Here is a 12332-nt window from a genome sequence, read left to right as displayed (position 1 = left end):
AGCCAAAATGATTGGGATAGGTATGTTGAGCAACTTCCATATGATGAAGGGTTACAACATTTTGGGCTTTTTAGTTAGGTGAATAAGAGGGAACTTGACAGAGATGTGTAAAATTATGCATGATGTGGAGAAAGTGGATGGAAAATAGTTTCCTCTCTCTCAAACAACACTGGAACCATGGGAATGTAATGTCTCAGCTACAACCTGGAGGCCTTGCCATTAACCAAGGCCTGGAACAGGCTCAGTCTGAGAGGAATGAGCCAGAGATGAGGGTGAGGAGGGATATTCCATGCTGAGAGTGAGTTTGGCCTCTGATGTTAAGGCCAAACTAGTCCCAAACCTGAGGGAAAGATGGTGCCTCAATACCAGACAGAAACCCACCTCTTCTGGAGAAGTGCCCAACCGCAAGAGAGGACTCCCTGTGAACAAAATCTTCCTATTGAGGCGATCTCTGGATGACGATAGCTGAAAAGAATCGGCTGAGGTCAGGGTGTGGCTCCATGGGCTCTGGATTAGTGCTTGTGGGGATGCAGGTGGCACTGTGGTCTAAACCACTGAGGCTTTTGGGCTTGCCGATCAGAAGGATGGCGGTTCGAATCCCTGTGACTGGGTGAGCTCCCGTTGCTCTGTCCCAGCTTCTGCCAATCTAGCAGTTCAAAAGCATGCCAGTGCAAGTAGATAAACTGATGCCACTGCGTCGGGAAGGTAAACTGTGTTTCTGTGCACTCTGGCACTCATCACGGTGTCCCTTTGCACCAGAAGTGGGTTAGTCATGCTGGCCACATGACCCAGAAAGCTGTCAGTGAACAAACGCTGGCTTCCTTGGCCTGAAAAGCGAGATGAGTGCCGCAACCCATAGTTGTCTTTGATTGGACTTAATCGTCCAGCGGTCCTTTACCTTTTACCTTAGATTAGTGCTAGACTGGAAGAGCAGCTGGGACAATGTTTTCCTGCCAGCACTGTACTTTATCTGCTATCTGATCTCTTGCCTATTTAGAACCTGTCCACAGGCTGCCCTGGATCTGTATCTTGCCTGTGCTTTGCCCATGGGTGAACTGGAACACGGCCTTGAACTGCTCTGAGCTGCCCTCTTTCCTAGCCCCTTCTTTTGGACCCTGGCCTTGGACCAGCCCTGGATAAAACTTTTGATGTTGTTGCTGGCCTATCAGTGTAGCTGTTAAGAAGTTCCTTTACTTAGGAGCCTAGTGAGAACAGGACAGAGGCAACCAATGAAACTGAATGTTGGAAGATTAATGACAGAGAAAAGCAAACATTTCATAGCTAAACTAATTGGATGGCATTAAAAAGAGCATTAGACAAATTCACAGAGGATAGGGCTATCAGTGACTACTAGCCACAATGGCTATGTTCACAGTGAAAGCAGATAAGCTTTTGGCCAAATCCAGTATGGTTTTTCTTACATGGAACAGGGCTACTCAACATGACACCCTGCAAATGTTGCTGGAGTCCAATCCTCATCAGCCCCAGTCGCAGCTAGCATGGCGAATGGTCAGGGATGATGGGAGTTGGTGTCTAACAACAACTCAAGGACACCACAATGGCCAACGCTGATGTGAAGGATTCCAAGTGTTCAGCTCAATGCTGATTCACTCTCCAGACTTTCCCACTCAATGAATGGAGACCAGAGGCTGCAACCAGTGGCAGCAATGAAGACATTCAAAAGATCTCAGGTTCCACTCTTGGCAGCTCCAGGTAGGTATGGCAAAGATTCCCTGTCCTGAAACCATACACAGTCAGCGTAGCTATTTCTTACACAACATTTATTTCTTACATAACATATATCTGCTGCTTGATTGTAATACAGTGGAAATTCTGTTTTCGAGCATCTCGGAAGCTGAACGATTTGGAACCTGAATGCCGAAAACTCAGAAGTGAATGCTTCCATTTTCAAATGCACTTCGGAAGTCGAACGGCTTCCAAGGCGCGTTTCTCCATTTTCTCAATGGAATTTGCCAACTGCCCATTGCACCTTGGTTGTCAAACATTTCGGAAGTGGAATGGTCTTCCAGAATGGATTGTGTTCGACAACTGAGGTACCACTGTAATTTACAACAAACAAACAAACAAACAAACAAAACCCCCCACCATTTAAACATTACAATTACCAGTAAAAGAAAGTTTAAAACAGGTATTTTAACAATTCAAAAATAATTAAAATCAACCATGAACAAAAAGATCAAAAGGCATGTCAGGGTTCTACATGTCTGGGTAGGCTGTTTTAAGCAGGTGCCAAAAAGAGAATAGCAAAGGCACCTTCCTGATGTCAAGAGGCAGGGAGTTCCAAAGTGCAGGTACTGCTACACTAAAAGAGCAAATTCTTACTAGTGTGGAACAAGTGTTATGTGGCACCTGTAATTGTGCCAGTTCTTCAAATCAAAGTAGTCAAATGGGCATTTAACATCCATAAAGCATAAGGGGGAATAGCCTCTGGAGCATTTGAGTGCAAAAGAAAGGAACTGCATATTTCTGAAAAGAAAACTGGATTTCAAAAACATTTGACTGCTGTTTCTGCCAGCTTTGGACCGCCTCTCTTTCTTTCTTTAAATAGGGCTACATGAGCAATCATCTGCTCAAGCAGTTACTGTGCTCTAATTTTTCTAGTTCACTGATTGCTGTTTACCTAGTACAGTTGATTGATCACCTCCCTTTCAACTTATTAATTAATGACAATTACATATATTTGCATATTACAAAAACATCAGCATAGCTGACGTTGAGATATTGGGGGGGGGGGGAGTTTGATACCATTTCCCATTTTTGATAAACAAAAGCTGCCAGTCAGTTTTAGAAAAAGGCTTTCTTTAAGTGTCTCCTTTTTATTCCCCACTGAAGTAGCACACTAGATACAAAAGGACCTCAAGAAAATACAAGAATAAATGAAATGGATATTACTCTCCACCCACTACAACACAAGAAAGCAATAGAGAGATAATGACATACCCATGGCTAAAGGTGATATTCAACTATTTTTAATCAGACAAGCAAGAAAAAAAATCAGTATTGCCTGAGGGCATCTTTCTGGGAAGCATCTTGCATGTGTGGTGGTCTAATGCCCCCAACATCACCACTGATATAGGATAGAAATTGGAGTCAAGTGGCTTCAAATCCACCAATTCTTGAAAGAAGCTGCAGGATAAGGACAAATGGCTCTGTGAATTCCAGTTCTCCCAGTTTCTCATTATCCCAATCTTTAAATTCATTTCTCCATATTTCCACACCAATTTGCAATTTCCCCTCAAAAAACAAAACAAAACACAATCCTCGTGAAAATTCATCGCATTTTAATGCAACTGTTTCCTAAGAAACACATTCTGGGATGCAATTTTGCTTTGCAGACACATTTATTCAGGATGCTTTCCCTTAATATAATGCATATTTGTATGTTATTCTTATCAATATATGCATCTATATTGACACACTTTGCCCTGGTATACGTTTTGTACATTTTACTTGGCTGGCGAACTGCGTTGCAATATTTGGACAAGCGCAAATTTCAAAGGATGGCTTTGTTTCAATTTGCATATTGTTTTGGAATATTCTGCATTTGTTCAGCTTGCCTCTAAATGCACACTACAGCTAATTTCTCTTGAATCCCTATTGCAGGGGTACAGTTTAGCAGTATATTAATCGCCCCCACATTAAGGTTCCATTTCTACCCAATACCACCCAAAAGCATTGCAATTAAAATAAGTGCAAGATATGTTAGAAATAATCAAATGTGTGATTTGTTGAGGATGGAATGAGCATCACTGCTCGGCTGCTGGGATTATTTCTATCCATCTGTGTATAAGGTGGGAGAAGACAGGTTGCTTGCCAGAGGGTGGTGGCACCCTTGCCAGGGCAAGTGATAATACAGCAGCCTGAAAATGTACTCACTATCATTGGCCTCCCTGGGGCCTACATTTGCTCCTGCGTGACCTGACTGCTCCTCCATTACTAGAGACATTTGCGAGTCAAATTTAGAAGAATGAAGCTTTGGCTGCTTACCAAAATCCCAAGGCCCTTTGAGCGGATTGCCTTTTGCTTTCAGGGGGGCTTACAGTCCAGGGTTGAAAAGCCACATTCACACTGCATTGGGTTTTTTTGTCAGAAATAAAATCCCAAAAAGGGTTAACGTCAGTTGAGAGAGCACATTTTTTAAACGATAATGCAAATCACAGGGAACGACAGGGAGCCAGCATGTGCTAAGAGTTAAAGAACAGTCAGTTCTTTCTCTTAGAAAAGGAAAATATAATGAAGCTGACCCCTTTTGAATCAAAGTGTCCCTAGGAGCAAAAATTCCATATTTTTTTTCTTGTTTTGCTCTTTTTTATGTCTCCCTTTTGAGATGCCAAACTAGCCATTGAGGATTCATGTCAGTTCTGAGACAAGAGCTAGGACTAGGCTGAGGCAGAAAAAAAGAATACACCTTCACTGCTGTTCAGTTCTTTCAGCTGCTATGTGACTGTACTACTTCAATTGTCTCCAGGTTTTCCATTAATGACCATTTAGGGAGTCAAGAGAAAACTCTTATCTTTCAATCCGTATACGATTATTCCTCAGAATTGCCTGTATCTCTGGCCAACTCTATGGTTGCATGCCCTGAGTGGCAGTCATTTATGAACATGATAGGGCCCTTTATATGGTAGGTAAATATTGTTCTGCTCCAAAGATATCACCTTGCCATCTATTGTTCAATTGTTATAGTTGCGACGAATTATTTAAAATTGCAGTAAATGCCACAGCAGTGCCAAAAACTGCCTTCCAATGTCTTGAATCTTCTATTTCCTCATTTTTCTGCCTGCTTCTCAGAGCACTTGAACATTTCTTAAGAATTTCAGTGGCTGTACTCATTGTTACAAGCTTCCTTATAGTTTTCAGCAAATGTTTCTCCAGCACTCTGCAGCCTCCTCAGCTGCCCCTGCTTCTTGATCTGAAAAAAGTTCTCATGGGACTTGCCAGGGGTTGGACTAGATGACCCTTGGGAGTACCTTCCAACTCTACAGTTCTATGAATCTGTGATTCTGTGTCTGCACAACGTCTTACCCCAGGCCTTAATTGCGGCCGGGGCACCCAGGAAGGCTGCAGAGCATAGATCACCTGTAGACTACTGGTGAGATAATTTGTAGGACCAAAGGAAGGACACTCACAGGTATCTCCCGGCACCTTAAAAGTAAGCTAAGCACACACACAAAACAACAACCTGCCACCCAACCCATAAGAATTTCACTGCCTCTTTGATAATTTTTGATTTCAATTTCTTTTCTTATTGGTAGAAAATGGTTTAAAACAGGCTTCCTCAACCTCGGCCCTCCAGATGTTTTGAGACTACAATTCCCACCACGCCTGACCACTGGCCCTGCTAGCTAGGGATCATGGGAGTTGTAGGCCAAAAACATCTGGAGGGCCGAGGTTGAGGAAGCCTGGTTTAAAAGATGCAGGAGAAATTTCCTGTGCAGCATTAGTAAATGCACTTACTGCTTTTTGCAATGTAACCTAATCATACATCTTTTGACGGTCAAGAAGTACATTTTTTAAAAGCATAAATCTTCAGAAGTAATTAAAAAAAACCCAACCAGAAATATTTCAGAAGAATCACTGGCAGTGCCAGATTTCTGATTTTATTTACTCCTTGCCAGTTGAAGACAAAACAACAGTTATAGCAAAACAGTCTGCTGGCCTGTCGCATTGTAGATTCATGTTTAAGAAGCTAATATTTACTCCACTTTCTGTTTTCCTCATTTGGGCAGGATTCCATTTGTAATAGGTAGTTTTAGCTAAGTACTGACTCATTAAGAGCCAAGCCCCAAATGGGTCTTGGCATGAGGCACAATGCTTGAGAGAACTGGCAGAACACTTTCGGATCTGGAGTAGGAGTCTGTTATGATTGGTGGGATTTGCATGATTTCCTCAGTACCCTAAGCAGACCCAGACTTAGGGAGAGACCCAGCAGAGAGACAGTTCTAGCTAAGTTGCCTTCATTTCACCAGTTGTTGTTTTTTAACTTCCAACAGCCCTTTAGTGAGTTGTAAGAAGTAGACATTCATTAGGAGAAGTCTAGCGTATGCTACTCCCTCACTACATAAATATTTAGCAACGAGGTAGGAATTAATTTCAATGCATTGAATCCCTGAAACTGTGAGAACAACTTTCTGAGACCAGATTGTTGTGCTCCATCTTCCACTTTCCTGGACGTTAGTTAGGAAATATGGTATTAAAGAACTTTATGTGAATCAGCCAGCATCTGGAGACTCTTGTTACTTTATAAAACACCATTAAACAGAAAGGAAAGAATTGACAGGTGTAAATCAACCAGCAAATAAATTTTCTATTGTTTGTTCCCTTATGGAACCAACTTTACCAAACACCAAGACCTATGTTGAATAATGCAGTAGTCTGCTAGGGTTGGACTCCTGGGCACAGGTCCAGGGTCCTATGTAGCCCCAAATCATCCTGAAGATGCCTTGGTGATGCTACTGCAGTAAAAAGTGGTGGTGACAGGCAAAAAAGCAAACACCTGCATCGATAGCCAAGGCTCTAGCTGTCTACCACTTTGATTTATTCATTTTTGAAGAGTGGCAATGGAGTTCAGCCAAGGAGCTGCCATCTTCTCTGTCTCTGCCTCCCCCAAATCTGACAGTGTCTTTGGCTCTTCTGGTTACTTCTGCATGATACCATCTGTTAGCCTACAGAGCTTCATTTTTAAAAGCGTGATCAGCAAACCAGTGCAAGCATAGTAGACCATGTCTATGAGCCGTGTCACCTTAATGAATTTAGTGAAGGTAGCAGTTCTCCTGGGCAGCTTTCTCTAATCTGTGGAGATAACAATGAAGCAGTCTAGTGCTGCCTTCTCTCCAGCCCAGATAGGACTTTTGCTACCGTACCACTGGTGTTAGCAGCCAAAACACCTCCCACTATTTAAGGGAAATTTGCCATGTCCTCGAGGGCAAGCAAGTATCTGCTCATCAGCAAGTACAGAGGCTCATGCCTTTAGGGTCACATAGTATCCAACACTGGCCATCTGCACGTTTTATGGGGTAGGTGGGGAGGAACAGCATTGACAAAATGAATGCAAGGTGAAAAATACTGTCATGGCTGTAAGAAGAAGGGTCCCCGAATGAGAGTCTGAAACTGGACACCACTTTGCAGGAACTGGACACGACTTCAGTGCGTAAAACTCTCCATCGGGATCAGCTGTTATGGAATTGGTCCATGAACTGTTTCACCTACAATTGCAGAAGTTATAGGGCCTGTGGATGCCATCATGTTGACTTGCTGCATTGAGGCACTCATACGTCATGAAGAATCTATATACTCCAAACATCAAGTATAGTGTCCTTTGAAAAGTGCCACCCTATTCACATCATCATCATGGGCTCATCTCCAGCATCACCTGAATGTAACCCCATCACTGATGATTTAACTTCTTTAGAAAGACAATCAAAGTGGTCCACTGAGACCATATGGGAGACCATAGTGGGTACAAAATTTTCTGACAAGAATGACATGCTACTCAGTCTGGGGGTAAGGGCTATTGTATACTAATTCTTAAAGAGGTCAAACCCAGAAGGCCTCAGAATGAAACTGACTATATGAGAGACCAGCGTGGAATAGTTTCAGTTTTGCAACAGGAGGCTGTGTGAGCGGTTGGATTTACATGATTTCCTCAGGGGCGTAAGCAGTCCCAGGTTCAGAGAAACCAGCAACTGGGTACAGTCCTCAATAAGTTAGCCTGTGTTTGTCCTGAACATAGGGTAACTTGCTTGGCATTCATAGTTTGACTTATGCTATCTGGTTTAACTGGTTTCCAGTGCATTACAACTACAGATGTATGAGGTTTTAGCGGCTAATTAAGCATTTTATTAGCAGGTGCTGTTTCCACATTTATTCCAGCTAGAGATCTTGCGTAATTCAACTTGTAATGTACAGGGTCATTGTGACCACATTCAGAGACAGAACTTGGCATTCTCAACCTGTTCTGGAAACTCAGGCAGGCCCTTCAGCTGCAGATCTTCCTGTATCTCCAAGACTGTATTTTGAATCAACTCCGCTTCCCTAAATAAGTTAAGTCCAAGAGCACAAAAGGGTAGAAAACATCTGTTAACTTGCACCTTAGAAAAAAATGTCCTCTGGAGATTGTCTTGACTTATAAAATTTCAGTGTATATTTCCTTTTTCTTTTCAAAGAGAAGAGCCATTACCAGTAGGAGCAGCAACTCTATTTATCAAACGTTAGTGTTAGACTTTTGTGGTGAGATTAAAAAGCCTGAATGCCTTCAGCCGAAATTCTGTTCCATTTGGAATGGTTTTACTTGATTTATAGTTGTAACAGTTTTATCTCTTTTGATAATTGTATATTAGGAAAATGAGACTGTTTTCGCTCATGAGGCACATGGTGGGAGTGGGCAGGGCCAGGCTTCCCATTAGGCAGTTGCCTCAGGCAGCCAGTTCTGGGAAATGACAGCAAGATGTAGGAGAGCAGAACTGGCTGGACCACATGGCCTGTCCTGCACGCATTAAGCCAGTCTGCTGCCCTCATCACTGCTACAGAAGTAAGATTCAGCTGCCACTTGGATCAGCTTCTGCACATGGAATAGAGGTGCTCTTTAGCTCAGGCAGCAAAATGGAAGTGCAACAGTCCTGTTCCCTATGGACTGTTGCTGTACCCCACACAGAAGGAATTCCCTAGTGATACCCGGTGCTGCACTGGGGTCCATTTATAGGAGATTATAAGACATGTATTGAGCATTTATATTTATGGTGTGTTGTGGCTCAGTGACAGAACACCTGCCAAAGATCTCAAGTTCAGCCCCTGACACTGCCAGGCAAGCCTTGGAATGATTCCTGCCTGAAACCCCTGAGAGCTGCTGCCTGTCAGTGTAGACAGTGCTGAGCTAGATGGACCCATGATCTGACTCAATACAAGGCAATGTCCTTGACAGCCACTGGGTTAATATCTGGTGGGTTAATATCTCACGTCTCACTTTTTCCACAAGTGATTCTGGGAATCAATCCTGCATGTTTCTGATGGGCATTGTATATTTTTATACAGATAATAAAATACGATAGCACAAACTTTACCAATATGTAAACAAAAACTAAAAAACAGGAGAGATAAACTTCAGCTAAGCATGCCGTAAAAGGGACCAACAAAATATGCAACGCTGTGTATCTCAGAGTTTACTTGCAGTATCCAAAGTTAGAGGCTGTTACCATATTAATCCTTGTTTATAGAATGAAGAAATTCCAGAACATTTTAGCTCTGGCCCTTTGTTGACTATCTTGGTTCACTGACATATGGCTATGGAACTAGTCCTTTTCAGGCATCATTAAACTGAAAGCTTGTTTGAGGCGAAGGGTCATGAAACCATCTTCTCCACTCTTGACAGGTCCAAAGGGGTCTTGTAATCTTGTTTGGCTTTGGATTATGGGTGTTGTTGTTTTTTGTCAACACATGCAAGCAGACCCTCTTATAATGCTTCTTCAGACCTTGATACTAAATGCTGCTACGAGGTTAGGGGGAACAATGTGTAGGGCCAGCATGCAAGAACTCACTGAAGAGGGTGACTGTGAGTGCCATAGGACAACAACAACAGTGCCGTTGTGATTTGTGCCTGTCATTTGCCCCTCGGACATGCAAGCCAAGGATGGGCAGCCTGTGACTCTCCAGGTTCTGTTAGATCCTGCAGCTCCCATCAGCCCCAGACAGCATGGCCAATGGTGGAAGAAGAAAGGAGCTATATAGACCAGCAACATCTGGAAGTTCAGATTCCTCACCTCATTATAACAGTTAGCATTTAGTATTAATATTTAGTTAGTAATGCTCTCTGCTAGTCAATTCAGTTTGTCACTGACAGGACGTCCCAGGGCATTTGGATCCCTGAGGCAAAAGACAAAATGGCGCCACACTTTCATTCCACACACACAAGTGGACTAGACTGGAAGTTCACTCTTACTCCAGTGCTGATGATGGGATTGTGTCTTCCACCATGCCTAAGGGCAACAGGCCACTTTAAGGAGTACAAAACTGGCTGCATGGCAAAAACAGATCTGTCTTCCAATTTGTGGTGGTGGTGTGTGTGGGAGGGAGAGATGTGTGCAGGAGAAATGGCAGGGCAATACTGTTGCCTCTCTGCTCCCCCACCTGACATGGCCAACTTGTTCTGTGTTTTTATTTATTTAAAATTGTCTAGTCCACCTTTTGAGGAAAAATTCCTCCACAAAGTGGCTTATAGATATGATAAAATACCCTCCCATGTGTGTTGCTGTGTAATGGTGGAGCCAGGCCAGATCTCTTGGACTCTTGTAGACAGCCAGCAGTTTGTTTGCGTGTTCATTTAGTTCTGACCCCATCCTTGCCCTCCAGTTTTCCAAATAGAAGTCTAATGAAATCTGTTTCTGCTGCTGAATAGTTATTGGGGAATTTAATGTGTGCTATAATTTGTCAAGAAATTATTTTTGACAGAGAAGTTCATTGGCAGTTCAGCTCCCAGCCATTTTAGAGGGCAAAATTGTCATGGTTATGGCTGCAAGAACTGTATTCTGGTTTTGTAGTGCCTTATTTTTGCAGCTGTGGTATATATTTACTTTACCGTTAGAGCTTAACCATTACATAAATACAGTAAAATAGTCTAGGGAGCTAAAGATGTGCTGTTTATGTCCATCTTTCTTGGCTTCTCTAAATTGTGGGCTCGTATTTTTATATTTCCCGTAACTGATTCTTTCCTGGAAACAGCTGGTAATGAGCCGAAAGCTCACCAGAAGAATGACCAAAAAAGAGGAAAAAATGATCTGGAAAACATGGCAAACAGAAAGCAGCTTTTCTAAGAAATATTAGAATATAAATTAAACCCAGATAAAATTAATTGGTGATTTTTTAAAATAAAGTAAAATAAGGATAAGAAACTGTTAAGTTTGGGTCCAGATTCAGACCTTTTGGATCTGTTTGGCCGAAGTTATTTGGGACTGTGGTTTTGAGGGCTACATTGACCTCTGTAAATAAAGACAGAAAGCCCCCAGAGAAAAAATAATCATAGAACTATACATAGGGTTGTAGCTAATTAAGTTACAACCCATAATGTGCCATTGTTGCTCCAACCAAAGCTACACTGAGGGCATATTCAGATGTCAAAAAGTGCTGCTTGAGGTTAGACAATAGAAACATGGAAAGATAAAGTGACCATGTTTCTGAAGCCTATGATGCAAAACACCAGATATTTGGTCTTCTGGTTGGGTCAGGGAGCACTTCCTGTTATTACCAAGCATTAAACTGACTAATTATGTTTCCTGAAAGAAGCATAGTATGTCACAACTGACCCCACCACTGTCTCAATTTTAACCTGAGAGAAAATAAAAGTTTATTTTCTTGTTGGAACATAAGCATAGCCTTTTCCTTGATGAGACCAAAGCTCATCTGGTACAGCAACCTGTTCCTCTCAGTGACCACTTTTATGCCTCCAGGAAGGCCACAGGCCAGCATGAACAGCCCTCCTCTGCTGTCTCTCTCCCACCCAGCAACTTTTACCCAAGGGTATATTACTTTTTTAGGGATGCGGGTGGCGCTGTGGGTTAAACCACAGAGCCTAGGACTTGCCGATCAGAAGGTTGGCGGTTTGAATCCCCGCGACGGGGTGAGCTCCCGTTGCTCGGTCCCTGCTCCTGCCAACCTAGCAGTTCGAAAGCATGTCAAAGTGCAAGTAGATAAATAGGTTCCACTCTGGCGGGAAGGTAAACAGTGTTTCCGTGCGCTGCTCTGGTTTGCCAGAAGCGGCTTAGTCATGCTGGCCACATGACCCGGAAGCTGTACGCCGGCTCCCTCGGCCCATAAAGCGAGATGAGCGCCGCAACCCCAGAGTCGTCCACGACTGGACCTAACGGTCAGGGGTCCCTTGACCTTTTTATTCCAAATCTACTGCTAAGTAATTGTGCTTGATGGCCCCAAGTTCTAGTATTATTTGAAAGGGAGAGGGGAAATTGTGTCCCTTTCTTCATCTCATGCATAATTTTATAGACCTCTGTCATTCGTGTCTCTGCAGAAAGCAAGCTTGCTCCATCTTCCATGGGACAGCCCTTCAGATATTTGAAGATGGCTATGCTATCACTTCTCGGTCTTCTCAAACATACCTAACTCCCATGACCGTTCCTCATAAGGCTTGGATTCTAAAATGTAGCTGATGGTAACATTCTTTAGTAACTCACTGTTGGAGAGAGACCTTTTGGTTCCATTGTGTGCTGGTGGTTCAGCTGATTCCAGAACCTGTGTGCAAATTCCACTTATTTACAGCCGGAGCAAGAGAAACAAATCGGGTGTTGTAGGCAATGTGAATAATTCAC

The 12332-nt window shown here is 42.9% G+C and overlaps 1 protein-coding gene across 2 annotated transcripts in view; it reads left to right on the top strand.

Moving 5' to 3' along the window:
• ZNF804B (zinc finger protein 804B) overlaps nucleotides 1-12332 on the top strand; it is a 334148-nt gene that overhangs the window by 29442 nt on the left and 292374 nt on the right. The gene's annotated exons all lie outside the window — the stretch shown is intronic.

The sequence above is a fragment of the Podarcis tiliguerta genome, assembly GCF_965153285.1.
Source record: "Podarcis tiliguerta genome assembly, chromosome: 12".
Taxonomy (NCBI): domain Eukaryota; kingdom Metazoa; phylum Chordata; class Lepidosauria; order Squamata; family Lacertidae; genus Podarcis; species Podarcis tiliguerta.
Note: the sequence above shows the minus strand (reverse complement) of the source record. Positions and strands in the feature narration are given on the sequence as shown.